This window comes from Phalaenopsis equestris, unplaced genomic scaffold (genome assembly GCF_001263595.1).
Source record: "Phalaenopsis equestris unplaced genomic scaffold, ASM126359v1 Scaffold000002, whole genome shotgun sequence".
NCBI classification, from domain to species: domain Eukaryota; kingdom Viridiplantae; phylum Streptophyta; class Magnoliopsida; order Asparagales; family Orchidaceae; genus Phalaenopsis; species Phalaenopsis equestris.
This window is the reverse complement of record NW_018164444.1, coordinates 18,167,369-18,189,116: the sequence shown is the minus strand read 5'-3', so window position 1 is coordinate 18,189,116 and position 21,748 is coordinate 18,167,369. Positions and strand designations below refer to the sequence as shown.

At 37.2% G+C, this 21,748-nt stretch overlaps 1 long non-coding RNA gene across 1 annotated transcript in view; it reads right to left on the bottom strand.

The window, feature by feature from the left end:
- Positions 1–5,062: 5,062 nt before the first annotated feature.
- LOC110021018 overlaps positions 5,063–21,748 on the bottom strand; it is an 18,067-nt gene continuing 1,381 nt past the window's right edge. The window contains exons 2-3 of the long non-coding RNA XR_002293595.1: positions 5,273–5,365; positions 5,063–5,180 (exon numbers count right to left, since the gene is read on the bottom strand). This is a non-coding gene — a long non-coding RNA (uncharacterized LOC110021018). The remainder of the gene's footprint in view (positions 5,181–5,272; positions 5,366–21,748) is intronic.

Here is a 21,748-nt window from a genome sequence, read left to right as displayed (position 1 = left end):
AAGGTTGGAACGTCAGAAACGACCTAATCCTTCGCTAAAAGTGGTAAGGAATGTCTGTTTACTGGGCAAAATTTATAATTAAAGTGAATTAAAGTATATTTCGAATTGTAGTTATTGTATAAAAACGAACTGACAAAATAAGTACAAAGAATTAGTTTTAATCTGGCTAAAAGCAGATTAACCCTAAAATGATGAGATGCATTGTAATATTGACCCAATCCGAAATCGAAGATATGAAATATCATTTTGGTGAATATGATTCACCACCACACCTATCGGGGGTCCGACCCCACAAAAAAATGAAAACCCAAAGGATTCCTGAACTCTTTGTTTATGATGTTTAAACAAAATGCCCTGGAATCCAAAAGAGTTAGTTGTACTCATCCAAGGAAGAAATGGGCTAAGTAAACCAACAGAAAAGAAGTAATCTGATCCGAGAGGGAAACAGACACATTACCGATGTATGAAAACAATTATTTCTGATTAATATGGAGAGAAGAACTATTCCCCAGCGGAGTCGCCAGAATTTGTCGGTCATCATGCAAACTGCCAGATTAAACGGAAGCCATTTATTTATATAGTTCTATAGTTTATTTAATTGAGCTTAATATCAGGTAGTGTATTACCTTTCAAGGTGATACATTACTCGTGATTAGCTCGATTATCCAAGCTGTAAGAATCAATGGGATCAGTTTAACCTCATTTTCTTTAAATTAAAATACCTAATTTATAAACACTATATTATACTAAATTAAACCGCACCCAGCTATATGACGACCGACACTCCTTCACAAACATCACTGCAGTTTAATATAATTTAGCCTTTTACTTTAGTATTATTTAGTTTTTTTAAGTAAATTGCTGGATTATAATTTTTCTCTAAATATGATGCATTGGAGAAAAATGATTAATGTAGTCGACCCCACATAGTGGGACTAAGGCTTTGTTGTTGTTGTTGTTCTTGTTCATTCCCTTTCCTTCACAATCCAAAGCACAAAGAATTTAGAGAAGGGGTTGTTTGGTTGAGTTATGTTTTTTGGTGTATTGTAATTTATTTGTAGGAATTTGAGAAAATTATGTATTTAACATGAAGAATTACAAATACAATGTAAAGTATAAATGAATGTGAAGTTTACGACAAAATTCATTTTGGCTAAATTTAGAATTCGACCGAAGCACCTGGGTGACTGCTCCCCACCGTTGCACTTCGTCGGCTGAGCGTTGCTTGCCGCCTCCACGATTTGGCTTTGGCACTGTAGTTGCCGCTGCCACTGCAACCTCGGCTACCGGCCGCCCTTCGAGCCACCCACCAAGCCACCGCTAGCGATTTTTCATCCTAAAGTGATTTAAATTTCTCTTCGCCGTTAAAGCAATTGATATAGGTCACATGTTCAATATTTTGAAATTTCCCATGAGCCATCTTTCTCTTGCAGGTCTTTTTCACCCAAACTAACATTCCTAATGACTTCTCTAATTCAGCATTTTGAGTTTAAACCAAGCTTTATTAGGCTCACATTGTTTTCATAAAAAAATAATGATTCCAAATTTTATTTTTATCTTTATAAAAACAGAAATATTTAATATTATAATCCAAAATCATCTACACTTCTCTAATTTAATCCATTGGCTAAACCCTAAATCCTAAACCCTGAACCCTAAAATTCCATTTTGAATCAATTTTGTATAGTAGAAGGAATAAATTAGAAAAATATGATACTTTGAGACTAACTTAGCCACCTAAGCATAGTTGGGGAATCATTTTAAGATTTAAGCCAAATGATATACTTTGAAGATTCATTTTAAGTTTTCTACCAGACAAGATGGTTCCAAATAAAATATGTTATACATGATCTTGAATTTGATTCTTTTATTATTATGATCATTTTGATAGTGGCAAGATAAATATCCTCAACCCTAAACATATAAAAGAAGAATGACCTTCCACGTATATCTACATCATAAATCTTTCTGGAAGAAAAATTTTCCATATGTATTTGTCAGTATATAAGAATCATACCCTGATAAATGCTACAAAGATGAGCTCCGTAATACCATAGCATTGGACGTCCATTCAACCAACTCTTCCCAGCATAATAATTTTCTCATAGGTAAATTACGAAGAGTTAAACCAAGCTACAAACAAGTAAAATCAGACCTATATGTGATAATTTTTAAAACACACCATTTCGGCTAAAGTTTGTAGTATTTCTTTCTTTTTTTTTAAATCAAACGCCATAAGTTTAAAGCTAATCCCATCTTTACTTTGTGGTTTCGTTTCTTTTTTCCCCTTTATATTTAGACCTCTTGCACGGACATTTTATTACGCTATGCAGAACAAACACTATAACAATCCTTTCAAATCTATGTATGGCATGAGCGAACCATATACTCCATTGGACATATTTGACAAGCTAAAAATAATATGTGTTGTGCATGATCCCCCAAAATTAAGTCTAATATAAGCCTAAAACATACGGTGAATTATATATTTTCATCAATGATGCAACTTTGCAAAATATACTTTTCTTTATGAAGCTGAAATGCTATTGAAGAGAGCATCTGTTTTAGTGGTGATGATACTCATTGTGTCAAGCGTGTTCATATAATTAGTGATGCATCAATATACTCATTCTTGGTGTGTTTATTGTGAATATTATATATTCTTTTTTTCTTCTAGGTTTTGGCATTGTTTAGATAGTATAATGTTGTTACCAACAAAATCATGTCTAATAATTGATGCCAATTTGCTGTGTTGATTTAAACCAAGTAGACTTATGAATATTGAAATAACTCTAACTAAAACAATATTAGTATTTGTTTAGTTGAACAATACACTTTTATTTATTGCATATGACATTATACTTTATCAAGTGATATTTTTTAAAGAGAAAATATTAACATGAGATTTTTTTTTTATTACACAACTTACATTAATAATTTATTAAAAAAACGTAAGTTCATGCCCGCGAAGTGCAATATCTTACTCTCCGCACATTTGACTTACATTAATAATTTATAAAAAAAAGGAAAGTTCATGCCCGCGACGTGTCATATCTTACTCTCCGCACATTTGTGTCATATCATGGTCATGTCTCCTGTCGGTGTTCATGCTTAATAGCAAGCAAATCTCACCACCATCTTATTAAATTTTCCTTTAAGTCTAAGCTTAAGTCTAAGCAGAAAGCAGAACTTTTCTATCACACAATAGGCACGATGCATTCCTCCACTTCAACCATCTAACTTGAATTCTACTAATAACATCCCCATTTGTATCACCATCACTTTGAATAATATATCCGAGATATCTAAAATGTTCACTCCTTTTAATTATTTCAGCACTCATTCTTGCAACTTTGTCACTAGATCTACTACTACAAAAATTACATTCCATGTATTCAATTTTAGATCTACTCAAACAAAAGGCTTTAGATTCTAATGTCGAGCTCCATAATTCAAGTATTTCATGAACTCTTCCACTAGTCTTATCCGCAGGAAGGATATTATCAGTGAAAAGCATATATCAAGATACATCCTATTGTAAATGTCCAGTAAGAGCATCCATAACTAAAGCGAAGGATATGGGTAAATAGAAAAATTTAAGAAATTTCTATAACTAAACTTAATTGTATTTGAAGCAAATTGACTAAATGTGCTAGCTCAGAAAATTTCTTAGAAAACACAATAGGCCATTCACATTGTTTTGTTCAAACATGCAGCTTTTAAAGGTAAATAAACATTTACACACATTGAATGGCCTATACGTTAGGATAGATGCATGAAACGCTAGATCTTATAATTTTGCCAAGTGTTGACACCTATATTTTTTAGAATCATTCTGTTTGTTGCTTATAAATTACTATATATGAACAGGAATAATTTGGTTGTGAAAATTTGAAGAGTCCAAAATTTTCACAAAATTTTCATAATACTATTTTGTTAAATCGTACCCCATTTCATGGACAAATTTGAACTTTTGTACTAGCGGACAATATCTTCTCTTGATTTTGCACTTTGCTTTGTCCTTTTTAACATTACCGTTGTTACAAGTGCATGCAAAATAGAAAAAATTTAAAAATAAAAGAACAATTTCAACAAATTGTGTGGTTTTTGCAAAAGAAAAAAAATTCCTATTTCACGGTATTTGACATTGCAAACTATACTAGCTAGCACATTTCTTTTTTGCATTGCTGATAAATATCACCAAGAACCAATGAATTCCCTGAAATTAAACAATTAGACTGAAACTTTTGAATTCTAATAGCAATTTCTTTCCTTTCAAACCCCAGAGCACTCACTTTTTTACTTCATGATTTGTTTATATTTTTTACTTAAATTTTAAAGTTAGCAGAATTATTTTTTGTTTTTGCAAAAACGATAATGTATTTAAGTTTTATTTTCAAATAAACTTTCATTCCTTTCAAATGAAATCTGATTGTGAAACATCAATTTCCAGTGCATTGCAGGGTTATAATTGCTAGTATACTCTTCTTAGAGGCAATGTGATTTAGCGACAAACCAGTTAAACTAATAATAAAAAAATCAAGAATTTTCCTAGTTAAGTCAATAAATAAACTCCTTTCTAGACAGAACAAGCAGTAGATGACATGCATGTGCATACAGATAAATGCAACCAATTATCCATGTATTCAAGTATCACTTTATGTATAAAGTAATCATGTATGCATGCTCAGAATGATTTGTACCAAATTAGGTGATAAATACATATGTATGCTATGTTGCACATTGTTAATTTGCATTAAAGTACCAGTAAATTATTTGGTCAAAATGTTCAGTACAAGAGCACATATTCTTTTCTGAAGCAAATGAAAATCAATGGTATCCAGCTATTCAAACAGTGATATGCTTTTCCCCATTCCCTTCATTCATGACAAGTGAAATTCTACATAACCTGTTCAGTTAAAAATTCAAACTTCAACCAAAGCAACCACCATTTTTTTTCCCGACATAGAGAGCAAAATGATTCACGAATTAAAAAAAAGGCACCGTGGTACTCCACTTCTTTTTTTCAGGTCCAGAGCAAAAAATAGTGTCGCACTTACCAATACATTTAGCACATAAGTATCCACACCACCAAGAGAATCAAGATACTGGAGAGTTTTATCTTTTATATCGATAACTGCTAAACACCAATGAATATCCTTGTGTACAGGAACAAAAACCTACAAATAATTGCAAGCTTTATGAGAATATAGGAACATGAAAAGCTTTATCTGTAATTGACCCTGTAAGAAAAAAATCAATTTAAAATTACTTTCTCACACTCAATAAGGGTATAACCCAGTTTTTTTTGGGTAGTCCATCTTCTTACGGCTTTGAAATCGTAACCGTTTTTGCCACTAGTTAGCTATAAAACAGCGAAGTTATATTAGAATGAACAGAAAAGCCATAACCAGCTCACAAAACAAAAAATCAAAAATTAGTGTTTGAATTTAGACATTCAAAATCCTTAAATTATGTTCGACCAAATATAGTAATTCTCAGCAAGACGGAAAAAAAAAAGAAGAGAAAAGATTATGTGAAAAGCTAGATCCGAAAAATCAAAACAAAAGAAGAATCTACCTGAGAAGAAGCTTGAGGTGGACGTATAATAAAAAATCGGTGTCTGAATTCTCCCCTAATTGATAAGACTCGAAATGTTCTCTTACGTAAGTTTTTCCGATATTATATTCAAGAAAATGTTAAGTGATCGCGAGCCTTTTGGTTGGCTATTAATTGACTCAGAAATATCTTTGGACAATGAAAAATATTTTAATCAAATGAGCAGAAATTCTAAAATCTGCTTATGTCCAAGAAGAAAGATTTAAAGAAACGACGATGATATTAGCAATTAATGAAAATTCAATCTTGAAGTCGTATCATTCAACGCTCAGCAAACACAACTCCACGACAATTTGAAGAACGTAATAACAATTTCTCAAAGACAACTTGAACAACATTTAAAAAATCAATGTCAAAGCAAACGACAATGCCTCTTAAGTTGTGGTGTCCTTAGAGATAACACATCTTTCCAGTGGGCGATACTTCAAGAAGTATTGTGCCTCGGGATATTTCAGAGACAAAAACTTATTCTTAGAAGCTCGGATGTCACACTTGTCTAAAACTGAGTCCAAATCGTAAAGCAAATGCAACAAAATAAAACTCAGCATCAAACAAAATAAGAGTCAACATTGAAACAAAACTCTGCACCTCATAATTTTTTTTATAAATCTCTGCACAGACATTTCAATAAAATTCAACACTACATAAACTTCAACAAATGTTCTCCGCACTTCGCAAAATTTTCATGATCTCTACATAAATAAATCTCACAAAAATTCTTCACGCTCTGCTCAAGATCTCTGCATAAACAAATCCCCCAAAAAAGAAATTCTTCATATTCTCTGCATGAACCAAATTTCACCAAAATTTTCATAATCTATGCATAAATTGAATCTTAGCAAAATTCCTTATGAATCTAAGCAAAATTACAAAATCTCTGCATTCAAGAAATTTCAGCAAATTTATGCAAATCTCTGCATTCAAGAAAACTGAGCAAATTTCAGCAATTCTCAGCACTCGGGATAGGTTTCCGCTCTACACCCTTCTCAGCAATTCTCAACATTCAGGATAGGCTTCCGCCCTACTCCCTTACAATCTCAGCAATTCTCAACAATTCTCAGTAATTCTCAGCACTCGGGATAGGCCTCTGCCCTTCTCAGCAAATCTCAGCAATCGGGATAGGCTTCCGCCCTACTCCCTTCTCAAGGATTCTCAGCAATTCTCAGCAATCAGCACTCCGGATAGACTTTCGCCCTACTCCATTCTCAGCACTCGGGATAGGCTTCAACCCTACTCTCTTCTCAGCAATTCTCAGCAATCTCAGCACTCGGGATAGGCTTCTGCCCTACTCCCTTCTCAGTAATTCTCAGCAAATCTCAACACTTCTCAGCAATCTCAGCACTCAGGATAGGCTTCCGCCCTACTCAGCAATTCTCAGCAAATCTCAGCAATCTCATCACTCGAGATAGGCTTCCGCCCTACTCCCTTCTCAGCAATTCTCAGCGTTCTCAGCAATTCTCAGCAAATCTCAGCAATCTCAGCACTCGGGATAGGCTTCCGCCCTACTCAGCAATTCTCAGCAATCTTAGCACTCGAGATAGGCTTCCGCCCTACTCCCTTCGCAGCAATTCTCAGCAATCTCAGCACTCGAGATAGGCTTCCGCCCTACTCCCTTCTCGGCAATTCTCAGCAATCGGGATAGGCTTCCGCCCTACTCCCTTCTCAGCAATCTCAGCACTCGGGATAGGCTTCCACCTTACTCCATTCTCAGCAATTCTCAACAATTCTCAGCACTCGGGACAAGTTTCAGCCCCATTCTCTTCTTAGCAAATCTCAGCAATTCTCAGCACTCGGGATAGGATTCCTCTCTACTCCCTTCTCAACAATTCTCAGCAATCTCAGTACTTGGGATAGGTTTCTGCCCTACTCCCTTTCTTAGCACAAAATTGAAATTGAAATCAAAATTGAAATCAAAGCACTCAGCATTCAGGATAGGCGTTCGTCTTACTTCCCCCATAAGCACTAAATGAAAATTAAAACAAAAAAAACAAAGCAAATCAAATCCACATTTAAAAAACTCAAATTCACAGCTCCAAATTGAAAATTCACCAGCTAATTCCGTAGAGAAAACAATTCTCACTCAATTTTACTCTTTGTTCTAAGTTTGTCGGCTTAGACGTATGTGTTGGTCTTGTTGCTCTTTGGTCAACATCAATATGCGCGGTGTGTTTGTCCGACACACCACACCTATTGGGGGTCCATTTGTTGACATTATTTTTAGTGAGGTCTACTTTTCTTCTTAGGGTTTAGGGTATAGTCTTAGGGTTCACCCTTTGATTATCTTAGAGCCTTAGAAATGGAACCCGCCTTATTTTAGAAATTCAACCTACTTCTTTACCCTTTTGGAGTTTCGCATGTGTGATATCGATCTCTAGCACTTAGAAGGTTGAAACCAACATGAGGAAACCCAAAATGAGTCACTATAGGATCATTAAGCCCTAGGATTGTCTTATGCACAATTTGCACCTTCGCACGCACCAACTTCGTAATTCGGAGAGTCGACACGTTCGATCACTACAATTCACATCGTCTGCACAGTTATTTATCGAAAATTTAAATAAAATTTTTGAAACAATCGATCGCAGACTCGAAATTTTGATGAAAATCAAACTCGACGCATTTTTTGCCCGATCATTGGCGGAGTTGTCCGAACGACCCCGGATGGCAAAACGCACTATGTCGGCACGTCCGAAACGTCAATTTTAGCTATGAGGGACATCAATTTTGATATGACTCCGAACGGGATTAAATAACGCGCAAATCGAGGAATATTCAATATTAATTAATAAAAAAAGAATTCTTTTTTACTTAAATCTCCAAATCCCGAAACTCACGCACGCGGCTAATCCTTCCCCGATCCTTCTCCATTTGACCCGATTCTTCTCTCTCCCGCGAGCGAGCCCTAGCCGAGCCCGACTCCTCTTCCACCTCTTCGACCGCTCGCAACCCTAGCTGATCTGACGCTCCTCTCCTTTGTCGCCGAAGTCCCCCTTCCCCGTGCCCTGCGAAAAGCTTCCACTTACTCCCTGCCGCGCCTTGGCTTTCCCCTCGCCACGCTCCCTACGATGCTTGTCGCTTCTCGCCAGTCTCATTTGGCTCGGTTCACCCCTAGATAGGTAGAGGTAAACTTCTTCCTCTCCTTCGGCTATAAAAAACCCCTTTAAGGGAGAGATTGGGTTGTTGCTGGAATTTTGTTGGAGCACCACTGTTTGAAATTTTGAGCCCTGTTGGATTCGTTTGAAGCAGCTAGCGAGGTGACTCTTCTCCTTTTTCTCTCCTGCGTTTTTTTTTTCTTTTTTTTTTTGTTTGTTGTTGTTGAAGGCTTGCTTTGAGCTTGATGTCATTCTTTTACATAACGTTGGTGCTGTGAAGAGGCGTAATGTTTGTTGAAGTCTTTTGCTGGGTAGATTAAAGGTATCGTAACTGATATTTGATGGGTTGGGAGCCCTTGTCATTGAAGTTTTTGTTGCATATGGTTAATAGCAGCTTGAAGCTAAGGGCTGCACATTGCTCTATCTGGTTATTTGGAGGTATTCGGACTTAGGTTTGTTTGGTTCCACGATACTTTGCTTGGTTGCCCGTTTTGTTACTTGTTTGCTTAGCATTGGCTTGAAGGCCCGGTTTTATTTGCTTGATATTTTAGTCTTCCTGCAAGTAGCTCTAGAATTTGAAAAGCTAATCTTCAAACAAGCTTTTGAGGCCTTAGTTTCCATCTAAAGTCAACCTCATAATGTTTTCTTAACTGTTGTTTGTTGGCATGAATGATCAAGTTTCCTGCCCGTTAATCCTATGAATCATTGGATGTGCTTCATGAGCTTGAAACATTTCTTTTATCTCCAACTTTTGCGGTGTTAAAAAAAAAGAGTTCAATATATTTTCTAAGAAACATTTCTCAATGAAAATTTTAGAAAACTGAAATTTGTGCAATTTAGAATGCTTGATGAAGAAAATAGTAAGCAGGCAAAGCAGCTTTTGAGCTTCTTCTTTCCTCTTTACTTTCAGCTGTTTAGCTTGGTGACTTGCTTGATATTCTATTTAGAAATTCTTCGATTTTTGTAGCGATGTATTATGAGAAACGACAATTATCTTTGATTGAGGTATAGCCATGTGATTTGGGAGGTGTGTATGTAAAAGCTCCCTAGTTTGAATGCTTTGGATTTTGTACAGAAAAAATTCTAATTGAAAAGGCTGCTAGGATTAAGATATCATTTTGGACTGGATTAGGCGTCTCCTCCTTAAAACTTGCTCTAGCTTCTTTAATGAATCACAAGTGTGTCTCCCTGATTATTGATGGATAGGTTTGTGAGATTTCTCTGGAGATTGTTTGCCTTCTTTAAAAAAAAAAAAAATCGGATTTCTGTTTTGCTTATATTATTAACGGCACTTGAACAAAAAGCATAACTTCTTTTTTTTAGGAGAGGTGGATTAGTGGATATATAATGGAGTTTCGATTTATTTTGAGCTTTTCTCATATGCTTCATCCCTGTATATCTCCTATTTCCTGCATAAAACTGAAGTCTGATTTAGGCTTAAAAGGCGATTTTGAGCAAATGACTACAAGCTGCAACTATTTTTTTGTAATTAATAGCTTTGAATCAATTTAAAAATCCGTGGCCATATTTTCTTTGCTTATAATTTAAATAAGTGAAAAGTTGTGAATAGCCTGTTTATTGCATGCAAAGTTGTAATTAGTCTTTACATTACTCCATAGCATGGATCACTTTGGAAATTGCAATGATTTTACGTCATATTTTGAACCATTGTTGAAGGTTGTGGCTGGATCATTAGCTACCTTATGTTGTGCATAAGCCTTAATATCATGGAGGAACGGCTAGTTACTTGCTAATGGGGATATGCTAAAGCAAAGAAAGGCTAACATGTGGATTTATCTTGAAAATTTATATTTTGTACGTGCCTCATTTTGAATAGCAAACTCTCATTTATTTGAATATGCATATGGATTATCAAAATGACTTATGGGTTGGAGGCGGGGCCTTAAACACTCTTTTGGTGGTTGCTTTTAAATACAAAATTGATGGTTTTCGGGCAGCATCTGTTGGGTTTATTTAATAGCTTTTGGAGGCCCTTTGGGCACTTTAAGTATTGATTATTTGAAGCTTTTATACATATGAGCGCTTTAGGTGCTGATTTTTGGAAGTTTTCATACATCGATATGGGCACTTTAAATGCTGATTTTTGGAGACTTTTACGCACATTTTAGGAATGATTTGATCATTGTTTTTGAAAGAATTTAAATGTCTTTAGGCCGATTTACTTGCGGTTTTTACCTCTTTGCTTTGTTGATTTCTTTTTAGAAGTGGGTCGGTCTCCTTCTACGTTAATTTGTTTTTGTTATATGTTTAAGTCAAAAATGAGAATTTTTATTTAATTATTTGGAAAACACTTAAAAAACATTTGAGGATTAGTTGGAAACACTTCATTGAAAGCAAAACACCTTAAATCACTACAAGTTCAAGTTAGAAGCACAGACTTTCTAGACTAGGAGCACACCCTAGATTAGAGTTCATCAACGTAATTTTCAAATGAATAATGAAACTATGCATTTGACCTTAATTTATAAGTTAGTTAAAATGATAGAAATAAAGGTACACCAAGATGTGGTTCATAACTTCCTTTTAATTAAATCAAATAGTGAAATTCCCGTCATGACTTAACCTACAGTAAAACCCAATGCTCCAAAGCTTTGAGCTTGAGCCTTACACTTAAATCCTTCTGACAATTGGGGACATTCTCAATGTCACATATAAGTCACATACTTCTGGTTCTTCATACGTGACATCGTGTTTTGTTACTTTTTTTTATATATACCGGACTTTCCAGCAATTTGTTTCAGTTTCTTGCAATTTGTTGTTCTTTTTATTGCATTATTTACTTTAATGCACTTGCTAAACTCTTTGGGTAAAGAACAGGACATATGCTACCAAAGCATTGAGGACATTCCCAAAGCTTTGAGCTTAAGCCTTACACTTAAATCCTTCTGACAATTGGGGACATTCTCAATATCACATATAAGTCACATACTTCTGGTTCTTCATACGTGACATCGTGTTTTGTTACTTTTTTTTATATATACCGGACTTTCCAGCAATTTGTTTAAGTTTCTTGCAATTTGTTGTTCTTTTTATTGCATTATTTACTTTAATGCACTTGCTAAACTCTTTGGGTAAGAACAGTAGGACATATGCTAGGATGTACACCAGACCCTTGAGGCCCAACAATAATTATACTTGCAAATGCAAAACATAAACTAAACTTGGAGTCGCTACAGTTTGGAGCTTGGAGCGAGTCTTCATGGGCAGCAAAACCGAGAGGCAGCAGGTGGAGGATGACAATCTACAACAGCATATCTTTCCCTAGTTTAAATAATAAATCATAGGACTCTGAGGTTGTATGTCTAGCGCGACATAAATCCTCATTTTATCTTTTAGGCATTTGCACACCCAGATTGTGCAACTTAAGCTCTAACTCGCTTTAGATTACGAGGTTGTCATCCGGTATGACGTAAACCCTCATATCTTAAAAGTCGTTTGTATGACCGTGTCACGCAAATATAAGTCCTAAATAATAAAATTAGTGGGATGAAACATCAAATAACATTTTCTCAAAATTGAAATCATACGATAGGATAGTTTGGGAAGTCACAGAGATTTGCCTCAAGGTTCATGGCATCCCCTACTTTTCTTTCCTTTGACTCTAGAAATAAATGTTCCCATTTGTTCCATTTCCCCACTTGACTTTTCTATGCCCAACCTTGGAAACCTTAAACCTTGAATTCATAAAGATAGTTACCTCTGATCATCATCGAGAGTTCTCCTAAGTGACTTCAGTCATTTGAGAGGTAATTAACTATAAGGGTTTGTCTCTATAGAGAGTTTTAAGAACCCAAGTAATATAAACTCTATCTAATTTTTAATATTAGGTAGATAAATTTGTCTGTCAACATAAATGGTTAGCAGACTAAAACAAATATCATAAATTCTTTAGTTTATTTAACCGGGTCTCACGGATAAGTGGTATGTCTATCTCTCGGGATATGTATATCACTTATAGTGTTGTGTTCATTTATTTAAACAATCGTATATATAAGATCGGTTCGGTCTCGTATTTTCAAAATTAAACAATTACTTTTCAAAACTATATATTTATATTACATTAAATCAAATATCTCTTTCTCAATTTTAACAACCGACCATACATTAATATATTTTTTTTTTGTCTAATAGTATTAGTAGAGTAATCTCGTGGAATTGTATATTACCTGACTACAGAGAAAACCCAACCGCTTCTTTTCTCAAGACATCACAGAAAATAACAAATGAGAACAATTGGTGATACCGGACGAAACTGAAACCACAATAAGAAGGTAATTATAATTATTGAATTCGAATAGAGTTACAACGATGACTCATCACCATAAACAATAAAAACATGCAAACGGAAAGACCAACGATGACACTACTAAAAATACGAAAAGTAACTCAAAACAAATAAATGGTCCTCTAGGAAGAGAGCGACAGATCCGGGGAGGGCAGGAGGCGTGGTGGAACATTCACCAAAAGAAGAGTGTTGTGGACTGGACAGCGATTGGAAGGCGCTTGGGAAGTTGGACGCCACTAGGGAAGAACCTGGTGGCTGGAAAAGGATTGGCGGCTGCTAGAAGGTGACAAGAAAGGAGCTGCGGTGACCTGGGACAGCAGCAAGCAGGTGGTCGCGGGCTGAACGGCAGAAGGAACTGGTGTTCGGGGTTGGAAAATAGACCCAAATCACAATAAGAAGGTAAATATAATTATTGAATTTGAATAGGATTACAAAGACTTCTCAACATAAACAATACAAACATGCAAATAGAAAGAACAACAATGTTGCAAAAAATACGAAAAGAAAGCAACACAAAACACATAAATGCCCTCTAGGAAAAGAGTGACATATCTGAGGGCAGGAGGCGTGGCGGTGGACCAAACAGCCACCGGAAGATGAGTGTTGTGGACTGGATAGCGGTTGGAAAACGCTTAGGGTGAACTGTACAACATTTGGAAGGTGTTGGAGACCTTGGACAACAGCAGGGAGGAACCTAGTGGTCAGGGCGGTGGTTGAAAGGTGACAGGAAAGGAGCTACGGTGGCCTGGGACAACAGCAGGCAGATGGTCGCAGGCTAGATGACAGCAAAAACTGGTGTCTGAGAGCTAGACAGCAACCGGAACAGACCCTGGAGGGGCTGGTGGCAGCAAGAGCTAGTCTAGAGGGGACTTGGTGATAGTAGGAATGAGCCCGGAGAACTGGGTGGCGGTTAGGAGATGGTCGACGGCTGCTGCAATGAAGGGGCTACTCTGTTTTGCAGTCAGCTGGAGGGATCAGGGTAGGTCTTGCAGTGGAAAGGAAGGCGCTGAAAGTAGATGGCAGCAAAGAGGATAGTTTGTGGCTGCTAGAAGTGAGGCTGGAGGGGCTTCAATAGGATACATGTCTCGTGGGGATCGAGCTACAGCCGGAGCACCACCCAAACTCTTGCAGACGATCGCCACCTCGGACGACTTATAGCCGAAACACCTTCTGGTCGTCAGGTACAACCCCCAAAGAGGGAAAATGCCACAAAGGCAACAACTAAAATCAGTAATCATGAAAAGTCCCTTCCCCAATCTTAGACAAACAACATCTATAAATAAGGGAGAAATAAATAAACTAGGCAAGTCGAAGAATAGGCAATAAATAAAGGAGAGGGGAAGGTGAACGAAGGAATCTGAAGTGAGACTATTGTAGAAAAGGATGAATTTATGTAGGGAATTAAATAAGAAAGTGTACGTTGTTACTATAGCAGCTACAGTAACGCATCCGCAGTACTGAACTGCGGTCGGAAAACTCCCGCGTCAATTGGTTTCAAACCATCACCTCATATTTGGTATTACTACTTAAAACATTGTCATAGCTTCTGTTGACCTCATTTTTGGTGAGGTCTCTCCTTCTCCTTAGAGCCCAGGGTCTAGACTTAGAACTTCCTGTTGGACTCTCTTAAAGGACTAGTCAAGGACCCGCACCTACTAGAAATTCGAGTCACTTCTTGACTCCTTGCAGTTTCATATAGATGGTTCTAAATCTTCAATATTTGGTGTAGTCAATTAAAATGAAACTCAAGTCGAGTACCCATAGGATCTAAAGCCTTAGAAAACCATCATGACTTCCGCGCACTCTCACGATGCAAGAATACCACAATTCACACGCTCATTGCACATAAATATCGAAATTCACGTCATCTGCACTCGTAGAAGGCTTCACGATTGACCAAACTTGAATCAATTGTTAGAATAATCGATCACGGAACAAAATTTTGAGAAAATAGAATTTGACGTGTTTTCAGCCTGGTTGTCGACAGGGTTGTCCGAATAACCCCAAATGATGAAGCAGACTACGCCGATGCATCCGGAGCGTCTACTTTAGTTAGGAGGGACTCCCATCTCGATATGTTTTCACGCACAAGTGAAAAGCGCGCAAATTGGGAGGTTTTAAGTATTAAATATAAATAAAATTAAAAGAAAAAAAATGAAAATGAAAAAATGAATTAAATTTTTTTTTAATCCCTAGCTTCTCGGCTCAAAAGGCTCACTCGCGCACGCTGCAACTTAGGGCTTTATGAGCTCATTCGGTTCAATTTTATGGAACTGGTGGCTTCGATTTTATGGAGTTGGCTTGGTTTGGTTTTGTAGATTCTCCCGCTTCAGTTTTACAAAAAGGTTTTGGCATGGTTATGAACTTGATCACTTGCTGCTTTGGGGTTTAGTTGTTGCCCCTCTATTTGAGACATATGCAGGTGGTTACCCTTTTTTTGCTTTAGAGCTTTTGGAATTTTGTTTTGTTTCTCCTCTGTTGCTAACTCTGTTCGAGAACCTTGTCGAAGCTTACCTGTGTATGTTTTGGGTTGTTTTCCCTGCTAGCTCTATTCGAGACCCTTGTTGGTGCTCCCCCACGTTGTTTTGAGTTAATTGGCTGACCTTAGGGTGGGTTTAAAAACTTTAATCTTCATGGTTTCAGGGAATTCAGTTGCCTTCTTCGAGGGCCGGTTTGCTTGATGTTTGGAAGGAGTTTTCAATGCCCAGTTCTTTGGGCTGGATTGACTGCAAAGCAAGGCCCTATTGATATTTGTTTCTTTGGGTTGGATTGACTGCAATGCAAGGCCCTTTTGATATTTGTTGGGAGAGTTTAGTTGCAATTTCGGCCCCTTTCGAAGTGCGGCTTTTGAGCAGATTTGGATTGAATTGAGAGCAACTTGGAATCCCCTAAAATGTTGGGGCCTTTCGATACATTTCTTTTGGATTGTTACACCGGCGGTTTGGAAAAGAGCTAGCTATTGATGAGTGTGCTCATTTTGCTATTTATTTGAGGTGTTATTAGGTGAATATTTGAGGCAAACAATCCTACCGTTTTGGCCTCCTCCTTATACTAGTTTTAGAGGTGGTTTAGTTCTATTTCTTTTTATTTATTTCTTTTCGGTTCTCTTTCCTTGCTTCTTGATTTGGTTTTGGTGTTTATGTCTGAATCATAAGCGTGCATATATAGTTGTGGCTAAATATGAACAATCAAGCAAGGTCATAAATTGGACAAACTTTTTTGGGGTTCAAGACCGTGCTAACAAAGGCATCCGGTGGTAGAGCAAAATAATATTGAATCCTACAACATCGGGACCCGTCCTAGAGACCCGGTGAAAATGTAGGATGACAATATTATTCACCGACACTAAACTAGCGAAAACCCTTGCTTTCTTAGGTTGTTAGCAGTCTTAACCTGACAGTGTGATCGACTTGTAGACAATTAAATTTTTAAAGTGCAACGATTAAAACAAATACGCTATTTACAAAATATTTTGAGTACTAAAATAGATATAAATTTTGCTTATATGCATGAAGCTTATATGCATGCCAAAATATAAACTTTAAGTAATACTATATAATTGTCCACTTGTCAATTACCTGTATTGAGCTAAGGATTGCCCTCCTAAGATCTTATTGTTGGAAATTTCTAGTTGAATGTCGGGCTCTATACATACAGATGGTCGATGGTTGCTTTCGAAGTCCCTTGAAAATAACTAAAGGTCTATTTGGGGCAGCTGTAGATTTTTAACAATCTGCTGATGATAATCTGCAGATTATCAGGAAAAGCTATCTTGTTGTTTGGGAGAGCTTATGCAGAACAGCTTATTGACAGCTGTTGCTGGATAAATAATCATTCTACCCCTATTTAGTGAAAATGTTTGCAATGGAACTATATGAGCAAAATAATAAATAAAACAGAAGCCACGTAACGAAACATAAGCTTGATCGCTAAATAAGTGGTATGAATGACCCTGGATAACGAAACAGACTGCACAAATGAGTCTGTAACATCGATTTTAGTCATGAAGGACATCAACTTTGCTGTGAGGACGTGTACAGGCTAAAAATGTGCAGATTGATGATTAACCCTAAACCCTAATAATATTATTATTATCATCCTTATAAAATCATCACATACTCTCTCTCCCCTATTTATCGCACGCAAGACAGCTGCCACCCTCATTTTGGCGAAAATCCTAGCCTACTCTGAGATTTCGCTCCAAGCCGTCGGTCGACGGTCATTGCTGACGACCACCCGATTGCCGCCTCCTCTCCTCGCGTCGTTGAGTCATTCCCTCATTTCTCGCGATCCCTCTCGGCTCGAAACCTTACAAAAGTCGTCGTCTCCTCCCGTCTTCGACGCGACTTTGTCGAACGAAGACGGAATCGAGGGCTCAGAAGTAATAAGTTGCGATGGAACGCGGAACGCGGGGTATAGGGAGCAATCGTAATCATTCGGGTTATAACGTAAAACCATACACGAGTTCCCCGACCTCCAACCTCAACGCACTAACCAAACGGCTCTGCGGCGTTATGAAAACGCTGAACGCTGGGATAAGCTGCGCCAAATGGACCCTAAATTTGAGCCTAACCCGACCCGAATGCTTACGGTTTTCTTTCTTTCCTCGGATTTTTCGTACATTTCATACGATTTTATTGGAGTCTTTATAGATCACTCGAGATTCCATTCGAATTTTCTTCGTGTTTCCAATGGTTTTCGTCGAGTTACCATGAGTCATTTTTGGCTTTCCTCAAGATTTTTAAGTGATGCTTTTCTATTCATTCCTATTTATATAAATGCATGCTTGCCACCTGCCAAATTTTCCACTAAACTCATTTACTTTCACCTGCGAAACCGACGTCATTTACAGGAGCAACAGATCCGCCAGGTATACAGGTTTATTTTATATTTACTGAATTTTATTTCCTGTACTGCACATTGTACTGTCTTTCTTTATTTACCGCACTTTACTGCATAAAATATAGTTCATGCTTGTGACGTTACTGTTTATTGTTTACTGCGCTCCGTAGCATGTTTCCTTTTTATTATTTATGTTACTTCTACAAACTTACAGGAGTCTTTAGGATAGAGGACAGTAGGACACCCAATTTAGTAGGCATCCTATGGCAAGCCACTGACATAACAATTGTATGTATATACACACCAACACCCTGAGCCTATGATCGATATTTTAAGGATCTTGGAGTATCCTTTTAGGAAGCAGAACGAGGAAGCGAGCGAACGGAGGGCGGCGATCGAGACCACAACAACGAAGTGAAGGACGATCCTCAGTTGAAATCTTCATAGAATAAATAACAAACATATGACTTCGAGGTAGTCCGCTTGGTACGACATAAATCCTCATTTCCGTTTTAGGCCTTTGCACCACTCTATTGTGCATTATAAGTCCTAATTCTCTTTATGATTCTGAGGTCGTTCGGTACGACTTAAATCCTTCTATCTTCGTAGGTCATTTGCACAATCGGGTATCGTGCGAGTATAAGTCATAAATAATAAAATTCGTGGGATTAAACATCAAATAACATCTCTTCAAAATAAAAGTCTAATAGTATGATAGTTGGGAAGTCACCAAGATTCCCCCTCGGATCTGTGACATCTCATATCTTTCACTACTTTGACTCTTAAAAATAAATGTTCCTAATTTGAGCTCTTCCCTTTTGATTTTTCTACGTCCAATCTTGGAAACTCAAACTTTGAAATTTTGAAGATAGAACCACTAATCTTAATTGAGTCTTCCTAGGTGATTTCAATAGCGTAAAATGTAATTAACTATATGGGCTTGGGGTTTGCCTCTATAGGGAATTTAAGAACTCAACTTAATATAAATCATATTTAATCTCCCATATTAAATAGGAGAGCTTGTTGGCTTATAAAATAAGTTTCGCAAACCAAACGGACGACACAAACTCTTTAGTTTATGTGGTTAAGCCTACTAACAAATGATATGTTTATCCTTCAGGATAGTATATTATTTGTGGTATCGTGCTTAACCATATAGACTATCAAATATGTGAGGTCCATTCGGTCTGAAAGCTGCGTTTTGCCACCAGACCTGGCTACCTGTGATGACTGCTAGAAAACGGCTGCAAAAAACCTACAGTTTGCCTTCTCCAAATATTTTTTTTTTTTTGTTTTGAACAACCACCACAATTTTTTAACAACGGCTTCTTCAACAGCTTCACAGCTGCTTCTTCAAAAAGCTGCAACTGCTCCAAACAAAAACTAAATTGCAATTTTTATCACCCATTTTTTCCTACATTAATGCATCCTCATGTGATGGATTGCAAATTAATTTCATCTACGGATCCAAAGAGCTATTGAAGGTAAAATACTTAAAAGCTATCATCCATGAAAGCATTAAATTAAAAATTGATGTTGAAAGAAAACATCTCTCAGTACTGACTACAAGTATAAGTATTCTTCAATGTTGATTACTTATGTTGGCCTTAATAAACAAAAAACGCGATGAGTCTTCTTTTTCGCTCTGCTAGAGTTTCCGCTCATGGAGAACCCTAGCTCAAAACAGATGTATGTTTCTCTCGGTTGTTTCGATCATTTTCGTCTTCATCTTCGACTCTGGCTGACGAAGGAATTTGCGTCGTCGAACCTGCTCGCCTGTTGCGTTATCTGCGTCGTCTGTTGCGACGTCTGCTCTCGTCTATCGTGTCGTCTGCAGCTCGCGTCTGAGACGCTTCACGCTGTAGGATCTCAAGTCCGCTCGACTGCTCCGTCGGCTCTGCTCGACTGCTCGCGTACCAGTTGCGCCATTTGTTGCAATGCTTATGTGAAACATGCTAATGGCCACAGGGTTTTCCTACGTTGCCGTCGTCGTCAGTGATAATCTCATCAAATCCTCCTATGTTACAGTGGTTCACAAACGCAGCTCCCATTTTCACCTCGCAAATAATTTGGTATTCCCACAGATGTACCATGATTCTGTTGCAGAAAATAAGATTGCAATCTCATCAAAAAAGTAAAGAAAAAAGCGGGCAAACCAGCAATTTTTTTTGTTCGCGCTGAAATTTCAACCTGTGCGGGAAAATATAAATTTAGACAAGTTGAAAAGTTCCAATTAGGTTGCCCTAAGATGGAGATTATCAGGAAGGTTTTTGAAGATTTCAAACTGTTTAGTGATTGGCAGGTGCGTCATTTCGACGGAAGGCATGTTATGATACAGCTGAGCATAGAAAAAGATTACACGAGGATTTTCTCAAAGGAATTCATCACAATAGAGGGCAAACATATGAAATTGCTCAAATGGATCCCTGATTTTGACTCAGTCAAAAACCCCCAATTGCACCTATCTGGTTCTTATTATCTGAACTCAAGATTCAATTTTTTGACCTACATATCTTATATGCAATTGGGACTAATGCAATTGGGACTATCATGGGACTATCATTGGAAAACCTTTGCAGATAGACTTACCTACAGTTCATTTCTCAAGGCCCTCTATTGCAAGGATTTTGATTGAAAGAGATATTACACTACCAGTTGTAGAAGAAGTATAGCATGATCTGCTCACAATGGTTATTGAAAAAAAATCATTATGAAACAAAAATCTTACTATTGCAAGCACCGCAAGATGTTTGGACACCCGCAGAAGAAATGCTTCAGATTGCACCCGCAGTTGAGTACCAATAGTCAAAACAGGAACATACTTTTAGGGTCTGTTTGGGGCAGCTGCAGCTTATCCAGTTTCTGCTGATAAGTAGCTTATCCTGATAATCTGCTGATGACCAGCTGATCCGGATAAGCTGTCTGGCTGTTTGGTTAGTGCGTCTGGAAAACAGCTGATTCTGTATTTTGAATAATTCTGCCCTTGTTTTGAATAAGTTGTTTAGTTGTTTGGTTAGTGTGTTTTGTAAACAACTTATTTATAAATTTTTTTAGTTAAATGACTAATCTGTGTAACAATTTATTATTTTTTGAAATGTTACAAAATGAAAATGCAAAAGATTTAAATAATATTTATATAAGTCAATAAGTTCCGATTACATCAAATAAGCGCAAAGACAGATACGAAAGTGAAGTATACATTCGCACACTAATATGAATTATAATATGACCAAAAAAAAGGAAAAAATAACATGTTAAAATTACAAGGAAAAATATGACAACATTGACTTTAAAATGTAAAAGCACATCATGACGAATGTTGCTCGGTTCTGATACCTCAAAATACCGAGCAAACCTGTCCGACTGGGATATCGTAGAAACGGAAGAACTCAAACCACATGCGGTGGTCTCCTGTTGTGGTACTATCGAACTTCTAGCAGCTGTGTCCGATTGAGATATCGTAGACACAGCTGTATTGTCGGCCCACCTGAAGAATTTGCAGTCTCAGTCTTCAGGTCCTTGTCCCCGCCGCGGGCACCTGTAAAATTGTCTCCCGTAGCTATGTGTCTGACGTGACGTGAATAGCAAGGACGGTATTCCGCAACGACACATCACTTTCTCGGACTTCCCTGAATGTCTGGAACTCATTGTCCTGCATTTATTAAAAATAGAATAGATAAGTCCAAAAAATAAGGAAATATAATAAATAAACTGACCCAAGTGTAGACCCAGCGATTGATGACAACAAATTTACGTGGTCGTCCAAACTGCTCCACCGTTATCCACCATATAAGAGGTGAAGCTATTAACCAGCATAAAACAACATATCCACATTAATTATAAAATATGCTCAAAGCTGCTAATATAAACTCTAATATAAGCATCACCT